This window comes from Portunus trituberculatus, chromosome 35, assembly GCF_017591435.1.
Source record: "Portunus trituberculatus isolate SZX2019 chromosome 35, ASM1759143v1, whole genome shotgun sequence".
NCBI lineage: Eukaryota > Metazoa > Arthropoda > Malacostraca > Decapoda > Portunidae > Portunus > Portunus trituberculatus.
In genome coordinates, this window is record NC_059289.1 from 12,831,525 (window position 1) to 12,847,128 (window position 15,604).

The 15,604-nt window shown below is 42.5% G+C and overlaps 1 non-coding gene across 1 annotated transcript; it reads right to left on the reverse strand.

The window, feature by feature from the left end:
• Positions 1-5,775: 5,775 nt before the first annotated feature.
• LOC123513354 lies at positions 5,776-5,886 on the reverse strand. The gene has a single exon (XR_006677322.1). It is a non-coding gene; the product is annotated as a U6 spliceosomal RNA (small nuclear RNA).
• Between the last annotated feature and the right edge of the window lie 9,718 nt (positions 5,887-15,604).

Here is a 15,604-nt window from a genome sequence, read left to right on the forward strand (position 1 = left end):
TAAAATTCCACATTCTTCACCTACCACTCCTCATCCACCTCCTCTTGCCCGTCATACTTTTTCTCGTCCTCTTTTCCTCCTCCTCTCTCACCTCTGCCCACATTGTCAAAAGAGGAAACTTCATGGAAACTTAACAAGAGGTACTCAGATCTCTTCAAAAATCGGACAGCTTCTATTTCTTTTGCTTCTGAGTTTAAAGGCCGCCAGTCACAAGGACACGATATAACACCGGCCTTGACTCCTTTTTATCACTTTTTTTCTACTTGTATGTTGATTACCGGAACAAACTTTCCCTGAACTGTGAAGGAAATGCAAGAATAAAAAGATAGACATCAATTATGAATCTCACGTAAATAATTTGAAGGTGATTAGCCAAAAGGGAATCACAAACTGCATCAAGGCTAAATTTCATGTTATGCTTAATACTTGACACATTAAGTTTGCTGCATTTTCCTTTGAAATTTGATGTAGTAATGAGCCTTTTATTTTATTCTTTTTCTTAATACCCTCGCCGTCATAATACGAGCCCCATTAGGTTTCGACACTAAAGCATTTTCATTTTCGTCGCGACTGTAAAATATTCAACCATTCTGTTGCATCGGCAGCATCATTTGCACTTTAACATTTTAATCATTACATTAACGTTAGTCAGTAATAATCATGCTCTTGCTAATAATTAGTGTTAAGCTCAAATTTTTCAACACTATAAAAAAAATGTTCTTTGAAATATAGTGCTATTTACAATTCAGTATTCTAATTAGTACATTACATAAGTTAGTATGTATAACTAAGGCAGAGTAGAAAGTCACCTCATCGTTGCTATAAATGTTAACGTCCGGCTTTGCTTTACTTATTTGTTTAGAAAGAACTGATGTTCTCTACCGGAAACCAACAACAAAAAAACAGCTGGCGTGGAACATTTCAAAATTTTTCTGATTTCCTATGCTAACTAAGAGCCTTTACGGCGATATTGTCTCCCAAAGCAGATAACATCATTACAGACCGAGGAGGGTTTGGCAGCTCCTTCCCTTATGTTCCTTTATTTCTGCGTCCGTTTTTCACCTTCCCTGCTGCCTTTCTTATTGGAGGTAGAAGCTAACATAATTTGCAACCTAACCTGACTTCCATCTCTCACCTGTAAATCCATTATTCTGACTCCCAGGTGTGTGTGTGTGTGTGTATGCGTTTGTGTGTGTTGGTACTAAAATTCTTTAACCTTCCACGAGTACTGTGTTATTGTGTTATACTGCATGATAGTGTGCCTCGCTCGCTGTCTTGATCCATTCTCTTTCGTTGTGTGTGTGTGTGTGTGTGTGTGTGCAGCAGGGTAGATGTGATTTATTTCTTGGGTGATTTTTATTTACTGTACTCTTTTCCCCTGCGCACGAGTCCATAAAGATGCTTGACGAACAAAGCTTCATCAGGACGTCCTAAAATAAACACTGCTAACTGTTTGTTTCAGCGCGGCAGATTTTCCCGTGAGCTCCTAGAGTCCCTGCCTTCAGAGGACGTCACAAAGCATCTCGCTCACACTTCCGTCAGGAAAGCTCTCACGAAACCCATTTCCTCGTGTTATATAAGGGCACAAAGCGACTAAATTTTTACCTTAATGTCACAGAAGACTTTTCCCAGAATAATGAAATTTGTTGAAATATCCTTTAACTTCCATCCCTCGCCCCTTCACCACCATATCCACCGAGAGATCTTAACTCAATTGCCCTTTCTTACATATGTAAAAATGTGTGTACTCAGACCACTTAACTAATGAACCTTTAGAAAACTACTACTGGTCACAGAGGTGAAAGGGAACCTGACAATACTCAACAAAAGACTCAATGTCTGTATGATAACTGAAACAGCGAGAAATTAACAAAATGTGCAAGAATATATTTATCATTTTGTGTTCAGCAGCGTACAAAAGAAATTCACGTATGCATTACTTTCATCGCCTTTCAGTTTCTCTTCTCTCACACACACAAAAAAAAACATGAATTATAGAGTAAAAAAAATCCGATAATCGTATCATGAATAAAGTGCAGAGACTCATTAGTAAACATAATAACTGAAAAGTGAACTGAGTTATTTCTCTTCGCATGGACTATTCCTTGTCATTTTTGGAGAGTATCGTCATTACTACACTTTCTTTTTATTTTGTTTATCTATTTTCTATTTCATTTACTATTTTTCCCATCTTACAAACACCTGCAGCGTGTGAAAAGTCGTTAGTGGGAGTTTTCAAGGTGAGCAAACAAGCGGAGAAAGGAAGAGAGGGAGGGACAACAGCACCTCACCTTTCCTCCTCCTCCTCCTACTCCTCCTCCTCCTCCTTCTCCTCCTGCTGGTGTTGTTTTGTTATTTTTCCGGTGGTGGCGGAGGATTCTGTTATTGGTGTTTGTTTTGCTCCTTCTACTCTTTTTTTTTCATGAAGGGCATTTCTTGTTGTTCCTGCTTTTGATGACGTAGTTTTACCTTCCCGTGTGTGTTTGCTGCGTTAGCTGTTGTTTAGTCTGGGAGGAAAGGAGAGGGTTAGGTCAGCCACGAGTAAATATGAAACAAAACAGAAGGAAATAGGAAGGTAAAGAGAATGAGGGAGAGGAAAAGTGAAAGAGAAAAGGAATGAGTAAACAAGAGACAAGGAGAGATGGCAATGGAGAGAGAGAGAGAGAGAGAGAGAGAGAGAGAGAGAGAGAGAGAGAGAGAGAGAGAGACAGGGTGGGGGGAGGAATGGGGCTTGCTGGCTTAATTTGTAGTCTAATTACATACGGCAAGAGGAGGTTGCCGTCACCAGAGACTCCTAATTACCTTGCTGATTAGTTCCCTCACCCCTCATACTGTCTTCCTCCTCCTCCTCCTCCTCCTCCTCCTCCTCCTCCTCCTCCTCCTCCTCCTCCTCCTCCTCCTCCTCCTGTATTGGTTCATCTTCCTCCTGCTGCTCTGCCTCATTCTCCTGTTTCGCTTCACATTCCTCCTCCTACTCTCTTCCCTTCCTTCTCTCTCTTCTCCTCCACCTCTTCCTCCTCCTCCTCCTCCTCCTCCTCCTCCTCCTCCTCCTCCTCCTCCTCCTCCTCCTCCTCCTCTTCCTCCTCCTCCTCCTCCTCCTCCTTCCATCATCGTATTTCTCATTATCTTCCTTTTTTTCTACGCCTTCTCCCACACTCCCTTCTCCAATTTCTTCTCTTCCTCTTCCTCCATCACCACCACCATCACCACCACCACCACCATCACCACCACCACCACCACCACCACCACCACCACCACCACCACCATCACCATCCTAGTGAACTTCCCTAGAATGTCAAGAGTGGCGAAGCAAAGAGGAAGGAAAACGTAGAAATTAAATCGTAAAGCACCTCAGATACCAACAAGGATCTCCATTTCCAGGATATGTGACGGGTGTGCAGGATCTGGTCCCTCCTTCTCCTTCCCTGCCTCTTTCACTTCCTCTCCTACCTCATTCCTCCTTCATTCTCTCATTCCCTGCTTCCTTCTTATGTAGTGTCATCCCTTCTCTGTCTTCCCTTCATTTCTTTTCTTAGTTGTGTTTTTTTTCTCTTCTGGGCTTTTTTTTTTTCTATCATTTATCATTTCCTTTCTTCTCTTATTCTTGCTTTCCTTCTTATATGAGTTGTCTATATCTCTGCATTCTCTCTCTCTCTCTCTCTCTCTCTCTCTCTCTCTCTCTCTCTCTCTCTCTCTCTCTCTCTCTCTCTCTCTCTCTCTCTCTCTCTCTCTCTCTCTCTCTCTCTCTCTCTCTCTCTCTCTCTCTCTCTCTCTCTCTCTCTCTCTCTCTCTCTCTCTTTTTATTTAAACATAATTTATACAGAAGAACATGTACCCAAGGCGCACTGTCGTGTGCTACCTATTCTAAGGGTACTACAATCTATTTCTCTACAATATTTACAAGACTTAAAATAGATAATATACAAGATGGTCAGCATGTAAATGGAGCACTATTCTTTTCACTTCACTAGCACTATTCACACACTCTACACTCTCTCTCTCTCTCTCTCTCTCTCTCTCTCTCTCTCTCTCTCTCTCTCTCTCTCTCTCTCTCTCTCTCTCTCTATTGGTGTTATTTTTCTTCTACTATCTATTTGAACATTCCTATCTATTCTAACCTTCCTTGATTCCCATTCCTTTTCGCCTGCTCCTTTCCATACCTTCACTGCCTTTCTCTCTTGCGCTTGTATCAGTTAACCTGCATCCTTCCTCAATTTGTACCTTCCCTTACTCTGTTTCATCCCCACTTCCTGCCTTCTTTCTTTCTCCATCCCTTCCCCTCGTCATCTCCCCCTTTCATTCACATTTTTCTGCAAACTTCTCTCTCTCTCTCTCTCTCTCTCTCTCTCTCTCTCTCTCTCTCTCTCTCTCTCTCTCTCTCTCTCTCTCTCTCTCTCTCTCTCTCTCTCTCTCTCTCTCTCTCTCTCTCTCTCTCTCTCTCTCTCTACTTTTCCTCCGCGTAGCCTTTCTGATCTACCTTCGCTCCATTCTCTCCCCCATCCCATGTCAACCATCCAGCCATCTTATACTCATTTTAACAGTTGGTGTAATGTGACTTTTTTTCTCTCCTCGTTGCCTTCAGCTATTCATCAGTCTCTCCTTATGCGTTCCTTTCTCCTCCTTTCATTTGCGTCTTTTATCCTTTAATTGGTATTTTTCAGTATATTGTGTAATTCAGTAGTCGCGTAAGAGCTAATAAGTTTAAATGTTTTGTACTTCATTTGTGTTCTTTTGAAGTACACGTAGGGTAAGTAGTAAAGAAGAGGCAGCCAGTAGGTCATAATGTTTTGTCCTTTTGTGTTTTTTACGTCACTTTATCTCGTTAGTCAAGCGGCTGAATCCCACTTGAATAGCTCATGAGGGGGCCCGGGCCAGCGACTATTGACTCCCATGAGGAATGAGAACGTCTCCCGTACTCCCTGTCTCGACCCTGCAAGAGGACTGAGCGTGGCGAGAAGGTAACCAGATTACAGCGTAGGGATAAGTGGGTTACGCCGCGGTCCCGAGAAGGCTTGCGACACCTGAGAATCGGAGGCCGCGCGCTGAGGTTCAATGTTACTGTTTGCTCAGTGTCGTGTGTGTGTGTGTGTGTGTGTGTGTGTGTGTGTGTGTGTGTGTGTGTGTGTGTGTGTTTGTGTGTGCGTGTGGTTCTCGTGTTTGTCTATCTGTTTGTCTGATTCCTTGAGGTTAACATAGTTGTGTTGATCTTGATCCACTACTGTTTGTTGTCCTGCTCGGCCGACTGAGGCCTGTCTGTGTGTGTGTGTGTGTGTGTGTGTGTGTGTGTGTGTGTGTGTGTGTGTGTGTGTAATTCACCTCGGTCGCCTACTGGTCACCCAGCAAGTCTTCCCCATTACGGAGCGAGCTCAGAGCTCATAGACCAATCTTCGGGTAGGACTCAGACCACAACACACTCCACACTCCGGGAAAGCGAGGCCACAACCCCTCGAGTTACATCCCGTACCTATTTTACTGCTAGGTGAACAGGGGCCACACATTAAGAGGCTTGCCCATTTGCCTCGCTGCGCCGGGACTCGAACCCGGGCCTCTCGATTGTGAGTCGAGCGTGCTAACCACTACACTACGCGGTGTGTGTGTGTGTGTGTGTGTGTGTGTGTGTGTGTGTGTGTGTGTGTGTGTGTGTGTGTGTGTGTGTGTGTGTGTGTGTGTGTGTGTGTGTGTGTGTGTGTGTGTGTGTGTGTGTGTGTGTGTGTGTGTGTGTGTGTGTGTGTGTGTGTGTGTGTGTGTGTGTGTGTGTGTGTGTGTGTGTGTGTGTGTGTGTGTGTGTGTGTGTGTGTTCAATTTGCCATCCTTGCGCAGGAGCCATGGTAATCTTCTCTATGTCACTCCAGTTTTAGCATATATACATACAGGCAAAGCAAGTATGTGTGGAGGAGCTTGGCTTTTAAAATGCAGTAAAACTTATTATTATTGTCTTCTTTTTCAGTGTATTTTGTACTTATGTTTGTGACGGTAGGTTGTGTACTGCTGCTTAGATGACGAGTTTATACTGACTGGCATTGTTAAGTATCCACAGCAATTTAGGTTATGGATTACACTCTTTAATGCAGTATCAGTCTCTCTCTCTCTCTCTCTCTCTCTCTCTCTCTCTCTCTCTCTCTCTCTCTCTCTCTCTCTCTCTCTCTCTCTCTCTCTCTCTCTCTCTCTCTCTCTCTCTCTCTCTCTCTCTCTCTCTCTCTCTCTCTCTCTCTCTCTCTCTCTCTCTCTCTCTCTCTCTCTCTCTCTCTCTCTCTCTCTCTCTCTCTCTCTCTCTCTCTCTCTCTCTCTCTCTCTCTCTCTCTCTCTCTCTCTCTCTCTCTCTCTCTCTCTCTCTCTCTCTCTCTCTCTCTCTCTCTCTCTCTCTCTCTCTCTCTCTCTCTCTCTCTCTCTCTCTCTCTCTCTGAAACGTGTATCAGATGAGAAAAGATGATCCGTCAGTTGATAAAGTTTTGGCGAAATGGCAATAATTGGCTGGGCTCTTTCGGTTTGAATATAATAATAAGACTACAATGCCACGATCTTAACATCCATAATGCATATGTGCAAATAAAATAAACAACACAATTATTGGAAAGCATATTTTACGATTTTTGTTTATTTATTTTATTTTCGTGTGTGGAAGTGCGGTAGTAAATACAATGCTCGTAAATCAAACAAAGGAATAATTTTGATGAGTTTATGGCTTGAGTGGAACCGGGAAGGATGTTTTATTATTTTATTGTAATTGTATAAATCATCCATGTGTGAAGAAAAGGCATAATTTGTAATGTAAATGTTTAATAAAGCTCTCTCGTCTGTCTGGTCTCGTGTGAAAGGAAGTTCATTTCTGCTGTGCTGCGCCGTCACTCCGAAATGATGTCAGTTTGTTCTGCCATCGGTTATTCTAATGGCCCAGATTTTTCTTCCCTCCGCCACGACCTGATTTGAATAATAAACACGCGTCGTACCCTTTCAGCCTCACATCCTTCCTCATCTCCTAAAGCTTGTCGTTGCCCACAGACAGCACCCAAGTCTCCTTTCTTTAGAGAATTGCCACCTGCCGATTCCTCCTCCTCCTCCTGCATTTCCTCCTCTTCTTCCTCCTCATCATCCTCTTCCTCCTTACAGTTTTTCATGGCGCACGTCTTCATTTTCCCTTCCTGCAGCTGTTGCGTCTTAGTTTTAATCGGTGTTATTTTACTTTCCGTTGTTTCTCCACCTCATTGTTCTAATCCTTGTTTCTTTGTTGGATGTATATTATGTGGCAGTCCTCCTCGCTCGTATTCATCAGTCTTACATCGTATTCTTCGTCGTCGTTGTTATCAGTCATCATATCTGTCATTATGGTGGTCGTTATCTTCTTTCCCCCTTTCATCTTCTTCTTCTTCTTCTTCTTCTTCTTCTTCTTCTTCTTCTTCTTCTTCTTCTTCTTCTTCTTCTTCTTCTTCTTCTTCTCCTTCATACACCGTCACGCAGCCTCCTCTAGACGTCACCTTCACATCACGCTCACCATGGACTAAGATAGCGACAGTACCTATGAAGCACTTTCCCTCCTAGCCAGAATTGTGTTGACATGAAGGAGGATAAAAGTGAAAGGGGAATTAGTACGCAGTGTGTGTCTTTCCCGGTATGGTACAAAGAAAATTACTAAGAGGAGGAGGAGGAGGAGGAGGAGGAAGGGGGGATGAGCAGGAAGAGGAGGAGGAGGACGGAAAAAAGGAAGGGAAGAGCAGTAGAATGAATTTGCAGACCAGATGTTATTTCATTATGGGAAATATCTTTTCGTGATTAGTTCTACATTTTTTTCAGTAGAGATAGCAGCAGTATCAGCTAGTAGTGGTAGTAGTAGTAGTAGTAGTAGTAGTAGTAGTAGTAGTAGTAGTAGTAGTAATAATAGTAGTAGTAGTAGTAGCAGTAGTAGTAGTAGTAGTAGTAGTAGTAGTAGTAGTAGTAGTAGTAGTAGGAGTAGGAGGAGGAGGAGGTGGAGGAGGAGAAATGGTGAAGATGACATTCATGCTGGTGATACAATAAGAAGAACAGCAGCAGCAGCAGCAGCAACAACAACAACAACATCAGCATCAAATTAACTATATTCATCAGTAGATCATGAAAGAGTGAAGGAGAGGGAGGAGTAGAGGGAAGCGTCACCATCCTCAACTCTTCCTCTACCCTCTCCTCCTACCCTTCCCTTCTCTTCCTCTCCTCACCTCTCCTCCTTTCCCCTTCCCCTCCTCCCCTCCTTCCCCCTTCCCATGATGCACAACACCCGTGGTTTGGAACTCATCTCATAACTTCCAGCAACAAAGTTTTGCCATTTTTCTCGTGATCTCATTATCATGCGTCATGGCAGGAGGGTCGAGCTGGGCTTGCTCGGAAGTGGAATCAAATGTTGCTCCTATGCTGTGTGTGTGTGTGTGTGTGTGTGTGTGTGTGTGTGTGTGTGTGTGTGTGTGTGTGTGTGTGTGTGTGTGTGTGTGTGTGTGTGTGTGTGTGTGTGTGTGTGTGTGTGTGTGTGTGTGTGTGTGTGTGTGTGTGTGTGTGTGTGTGTGTGTGTGTGGGCTTGTGAAAGTAATAAGAGGATTGATATACTACAGTGGCTCTTCTCGTTTCACACACACACACACACACACACACACACACACACAGTAGTGTAATGGTTAGCACACTCAGCTCACACCCGAGGAGGCCCGTGTTTGAGTCCCGAGTGCGGCGAGGCAAATGGGCAAGCTTCTTAATGTGAAGGCCCTGTTCACCTAGCAGTAAATAGGTACGGGATGTAACTCGAGGAGTTGTGGCCTCGCTTTCGCGGTGTGTGGAGTATGTTGTGATCTCAGTCCTGCCTGAAGATCGGTCTGTGACCTCTGAGCTCGCTTCGTAATGGGGAAAGCTGGCTGGGTAACCAGCAGACAACCGTGGTGAATTGCACACATACACACACACACACACACACACACACACACACACACACACACACACACACACACACACACACACACACACACACACACACACACACACACACACACACACACACACACACACACACACACACACACACACACACAGTAGTACTACACAAAACCAATTCCCCACGGAGATGAAGCATCGTTTTAACACTGCCGCTACAAAGGCGAGCAACAACCTCTCTGTTATTGCTCAGAACAATTAGTCTGCCGCCCTCGTTAGACCCAGCAGTCAGTGAAAGCCCGGCTGAATGAAGACTATACACTCCGAGTACACTTAAGCGCTCTCTAGTTATTTTCTATCTATAAATCATACGACCGGTAGAGAATCTCATCACGAATTTGTTACTAGAAAAATAAATTATTATCTTATTATTCATCACTCAAGAAACTCACGTGACTTCTCCAGATTTATATAACACATCACCTCTATCATCATCATCATCATCATCATCATCATCATCATCATCATCATCGTTGTCAGTTTAAATTACTCAGGTACAAAACATTAACCTCTCTCAGCCATCTTTCGTTCATCCTCCTTGGTTACTCGTTTATTCCAAGCCTCCTCAGAGAAATCCTTCATCTCCATCTTAATCTACTTCGACATCTACCTTGATTTTTTTAATGTAAAACAACAGAGTAGAAGCGCTTAGCTACACAAAAACCCAAAGCGAAATAACTTACCTTGCTCACGTGATGTTGAAAGACGATCGTTCAGTCATGTATAAGAGAAATGAACAAAGAGGAGTAGTAGAATAAAGGTCAAAGGGCAACACTGAATAGTAGATTAATCCTGCAATTCTACTTTTCATGCTCTCTGAACACTCGTACCAGAAGGAAAAAAATATGTGTGATCGCTGTACAGTAAATAACAAATAAATAAATGAACGGAGCAAACGAACGTGACTTAAAATGTATAAAAATAAACAGTGCAATAAAAAAACCAAGCAATATAAAACAGAAACGAACCTGAATCTTTTCTGAACACTAAAAAATATCACAGCATACAAAGCGAATAATGAAAAGGGGTTATGCCCGGAATAAAAGTGGTGATAATAAAACTATTGGTTATCTGTGTGTGTGTGTGTGTGTGTGTGTGTGTGTGTGTGTGTGTGTGTGTTTGTGTTTGCTGAACAATATAAACAGATAAAGATAGAAATATTGACAAATGTAGAGAAGGAAATAGATTATCATGATCAAAACAAACAACTCCTGATTTATGTTCACACACACACACACACACACACATACAGGCGTGCTTGGATCCTCTCGTGATTTTTTTCTTTCAACCACGAAAAAATAACAGAAAAAAATTGTGTGATAAATACATATATTCTCATGATTGGTCCTGCCACTCTACTTCCGTGCTGGCCTACTGCTGCATCGTGGTGTGTGTGTGTGTGTGTGTGTGTGTGTGTGTGTGTGTGTGTGTGTGTGTGTGTGTGTGTGTGTGTGCGTTTGTTTTATTTTGTAAGAGGACCTCATGCAAAGTGCTACAAGAATATAAAGAAAAATCCAATGAGGCGATGGCGTTGTGGATAAGGTGGTGAGCGTGGGATCGGGCAGACGTCCACGCGTAGGTTCGAATCCCACCACGTACAGCCTTAAAATTTTCACTTTGCCATTTGTCGAATGGTTTAAAGTTACCTACATGTCACCATGATACCCAGGTTCTAGGTGGTTACACTCAAGATGAGCTTGGGCGGTGATATGGGCCCTAATATGGGTACCACTATAAATAAAATTGCCTGCGCCACTAATGGGCGGAAGCTGAACAGCGCTTCCCATACACTCTTCAAGTGTGCATACAGGCGCTATAGGCCTTACCGTAAAAAAAAAAAAAATTACTTAGATTATTATCCAGAGATAGGGAAATTTCTTGAAACCTCCGCCTTCGAATAGTTTAAGTAATAGGTGGGCGGAAACACAAGAGGCAAGAAACTCGACTTTATATTTAAGACAGTCTAACATCAATCTACCAATACCTCATTACAGGTACATAAGCAACGGTCATGTATAACACACCCAGTACTAAGATCACAACAAGACACTTAACGCATTATCAATACCACCACCACCGCTACAACCACCACTACCACAACCACCACCACCACCACCACCACCACCATCACTGCTGCCTTTCCACGAGCCGGTGTTGGGTTACCTCGGCGTTGCACCAGGCTACGTAATCCTAGATGACCATTAAATCCTGTTATAAAGAATAAAGTTTTGGTGGGCTTGTACGGCGAGGTTCCTGCGGGAAACCCAACTTCGCCCCACGGCAAAAGGTGGGCGAGGCTGGGTGAGTAGTACAGCCCTGGCACAACGAGGCGAGGCTGGCTGCTGTTGGCTGGCCTCAATGTAGAAAGTTAGTTGTCTGTCTCAGCGCTCCACGTGTTCCATTTCCCCCAATATGCAGTGAAGGGACGGACTATGCTTCGCGGGGACAATGTTAGCCGATGACACGCCATTACCGGGAGGGTGGAAAGTTAGAGGGAAGGAGAACGAAGCCGCGGAAGAGAACTTTAGGGTTTTGGAGGAAGTAGATAAAGGACCATTAGAAGGGAAGGGATGAGAATGGCTCAAGAAATTGATTCAGATGGTGCTGAATTGATTTAGAATCCATAAATACATTAAGTGTGCGTGAGGAGGAGGGAAGATGGAGGGTTGATGGCGCGAGGCGATGGTACGGAACAATTAGAAGTGAAGGAGGGAAAAGGAGTGTGAGCGCTGGACGATAATAGAAAGAAGGAAGGAGGGAGGGAGAGAAGAGGGCAGGGGTGTGTGTGTGTGTGTTTTTGTGTGTGTGTTTGTGTGTGTGTGTGTGTGTGTGTGTGTGTGTGTGTGTGTGTGTGTGTGTGTGTGTGTGTGTGTGTGTGTGTGTGTGTGTGTGTGTGTGTGTGTGTGTGTGTGTGTGTGTGTGTGTGTGTGTGTGTGTGTGTGTGTGTGTGTGTGTGTGTGTGTGTGTGTGTGTGTGTGTGTCGATATGCATAATAGATTTTCGTTGCTCATTTTTTATTCGTTCATAAATCTTGCAACGATTTCGCGCTAATGAATTTATTCCTGTGTGTGTTTGAACAAAGCATAAATATATCATAAGCACTCCGATTCACCGATTCAAAGATTGTTTTGCACTTATATAGGAATTATTTTCCAATAAGTAGAATATGAACATTGTAAAATATCAATCATCATTCGAGTCATGCAGATGAATATTGTTCACTGTTGGCTCAAGAGTGCCATATTGTTGCACCAGCCACGTGAGGACACACTGCTATGCATCAATTTTATTCTTATTTTACTAGTTTGCTGCCAATGTTTGTGAACATTACTTTTTTTCACTTAACTTTTTCTTCAACTTACAATGATATATTTCTGTAATTCATTGCATGATAGTGAGGGTGGTTTGACACTGAAATATTGATGCATGATCGACAATACAATTCGTTCGACAAGAAACCAAAGATTCATATGATTTATAACATTATATCAAAAGAAAAACGTGTTTATGCCTCACAACACCGGGATCAGTATGGCACTACAAGACAGAGGATCACACAGGCCGTGGCACACCAAACACACCCACCGCTAAGAGGCGCTCCCTCCCCATGACTTAGCTTATCTGTGCCCATAGCAGCTGTAATACTCGCATGTAGCTAAACGAGGGTTCATTAAATGTTTTCTCAGATAATTAAAACTTTATCCACGAAAATTTCAACTTTTTTAGTGGCCAGCCAAAAAACGTATTTAAAGTTTTAATGTAAAATGAGCTAGTATGCATCCAATTATCATTGTGATAACGTTAGAGCAAAAGTTTAGCCATTAAGAAAGCGAGCATTAAGGAATCTTTCGTTCGTAACAGTTTCAGAAATCTTTGACATCTTGAAAAACCCGGTGAATCAATTTGTTTATGACCATAAATGCATGTATGCTTAGGATAACACACACACACACACACACACACACACACACACACACACACACACACACACACACACACACACACACACACACACACACACACACACACACACACACACACACACACACACACACACGCCCTTTACAAATTACCTGAACATTTACTGTCTAAAAATGAAATCGTAATTAAATCATAGTGTGATAAATAACGATTGGCGCACTGCGTGTCCTGGCAAGTCTCATCTCCTTTACTCGTTCATCACCAACAACTGCCGCGGCAATTCATTAGCACTAACCTTTAACGGGAATGAAATGGTTTCCTTATATTCGTGTTAATGTGCATTTTACTCATCATATCAAATTATCCCCTTGACTGTGGTCTTTACATTTCTGTCACTGGGCTGCAAACTGACGAAGCCTTTATATTATTCGAATCATTAATTAAGAAGAGACCAACTTTGAATGCAGGCTGCTAGAGAAACCTGCGATAATGAACAGCGAGTTAGATTAGTTGCTAGCCCGAGAAGTGGAGAGAAGGAGGAGGAGGAAGAAGAGGAGGACGAGGAACACAATGGACCACAAAGGAAGAACAAACGATTGTACTAATTGATTTGTAAGTTTAGGGACTGTCACTGTCACACCATCCTTATCATCCATCACTGCTAGTCCATCAAAATCACCACCATCACTGTCACTGCCACGCCGTCACTATCACCATCACTGCCACATCATCACCATCACTATCACTGCCACACCGTCACTATCACCATCACACTATCACCATCACTGTCACGCCATCCATATCACCCATCACTACTAGTCCATCACCATCACTACCATCACTATAACTGCCATACCATCAACATCACTATCACTATCACTGCCAAGCCGTCACCATCACTATCACACTGTCACCATCACTTTCACACCATCCTTATCACCCATATCTGGTAATCCATCACCGTCATCACCATCACTACAACTGCCGCATCATCATCATCATCAATATTCCTACCATCACCATCACCATCACACCGCCACACATCTCTCATCATCTCTAGTGTTTTTTTTATCCTTTTTTCCGGATCGTCTTACATCTGCTATTTTTTTCTTTTCTTTCCCTGGAATTGTGATGGGGTCTGTTCATTGTGAATAGCAGTATTACAGTATTCGAGGAACTTGTACGCTGTGTGCTACGTATTACATTGTCTTAGCGCCCCCCATGAGCTTTGTTTGTGTTTCAGAAAAGTGTAAAATTTATGTTTGAGTCCGTCAGTATAAAAGTCTACACATTTTTTTTTCTTTTTTTTTTTTTAGGGGGTCTTTCTAGGGCTGTTCCTCAAAGCGACTAACTGTTGTATTTGTTGAAGTTGCCATCAATTTTTCTTTTTCTTTTTTTTTTTTTTTTTGGCGTCCAGTCTTATACTTATGGAAGACTCCTGACGACACAGCCAAGGCGACGTGAGCTCAGTCTGTCATTTCCTCTTGCGTAACGACTTCAATCACTATCTTTTTCTTTCTTTCTGCTTCGACACGCGTATTGCTTTCAAAGGGTTTTTTTTCCAATATTCAATTTGCAGGTTCTTTATACGCACATCAATTAAGTAAACTTTTTTTTTTTTTTTGACATGGTGTTTGATGAACCTAGTATGTTTTCTTTGTCTATTATTACTGTATTGTGTTTCGTTCTGATTGATTGATTGATTGGTTGATTCTGAGGGTATACCACAAAAAGATCATGTGTGCTATAAACAGAAAGACAGTTACGTAAATACTTCTCCCTCCAGATACCTATAGAATATTTTCTTTAACCCCTTGAGTACCATGACGCGTTTCCATATTCATTCTGCTTACTATGTCATGATTTTATACAGCTTCAAAGCTCATATGCGGGATTAAAGTAATGAAGACTCTAGCCATTAATCTTTTGACCTCCTAAGACCCTTCCCAATGTTAATAAAACGGTCTAATCGTACACAAATCTCAAGCCAAAAATGTGTCCCAGTATTGAAGAGGGTAAGTGTGATATTCTTTCGCAATCATGGTATTTAGTGTCTCTTCCACTATAAGACACTCTTGTTTTAATCTATAGAGTTGTGGATGATTCTGTTAGTCTGAAAACCCCAGAAGTGAATAGGATCAAACTTTATCATACAGTATCGGAATCCATATCTTTCTCTTCGGCATCTTCGTTCCTCTCTGCCTCGCACTTCGCACGTCACTTCCTCTTCTCATCTTCCCAATAACCCGGATGGATTCAGACTCAAGATGCACCTCCATTCAGAAAGACGGATCTCTTGGATGAATGGTTTTCTTCTCTACTCTTGTGGCGGAGTCATCAGATTCTCGTGGTCTGCGGGGCTGCGGGAGGCGAGTGCATACAGAAGCGCCTCGAATAAGGATTCTGCTTTAAATGTCACTCAAGGTTAAAGCAAAGTTGTGCCATGAGGTGAGGGTTTTGCGTTTTTCTTTTTTTTCTAGTGTGTGTGTGTGTGTGTGTGTGTGTGTGTGTGTGTGTGTGTGTGTGTGTGTGTTCTGCTTTTGTTTGTTTTTCCTCTTTTTCTATCAGTGAGATGTGTGTTATCTATAAAGCATGCCATTTGAGTTTGAGCTGATAATATTGTGATCATTTCAAGATTACATGGAGTTGTTAATGAGGATCACTTTTTGTATATTTTCAGCTTTATATAAGGCATTTTGATATTTATTTCATTTTTAAGTGAAATGGGGGGTATTTT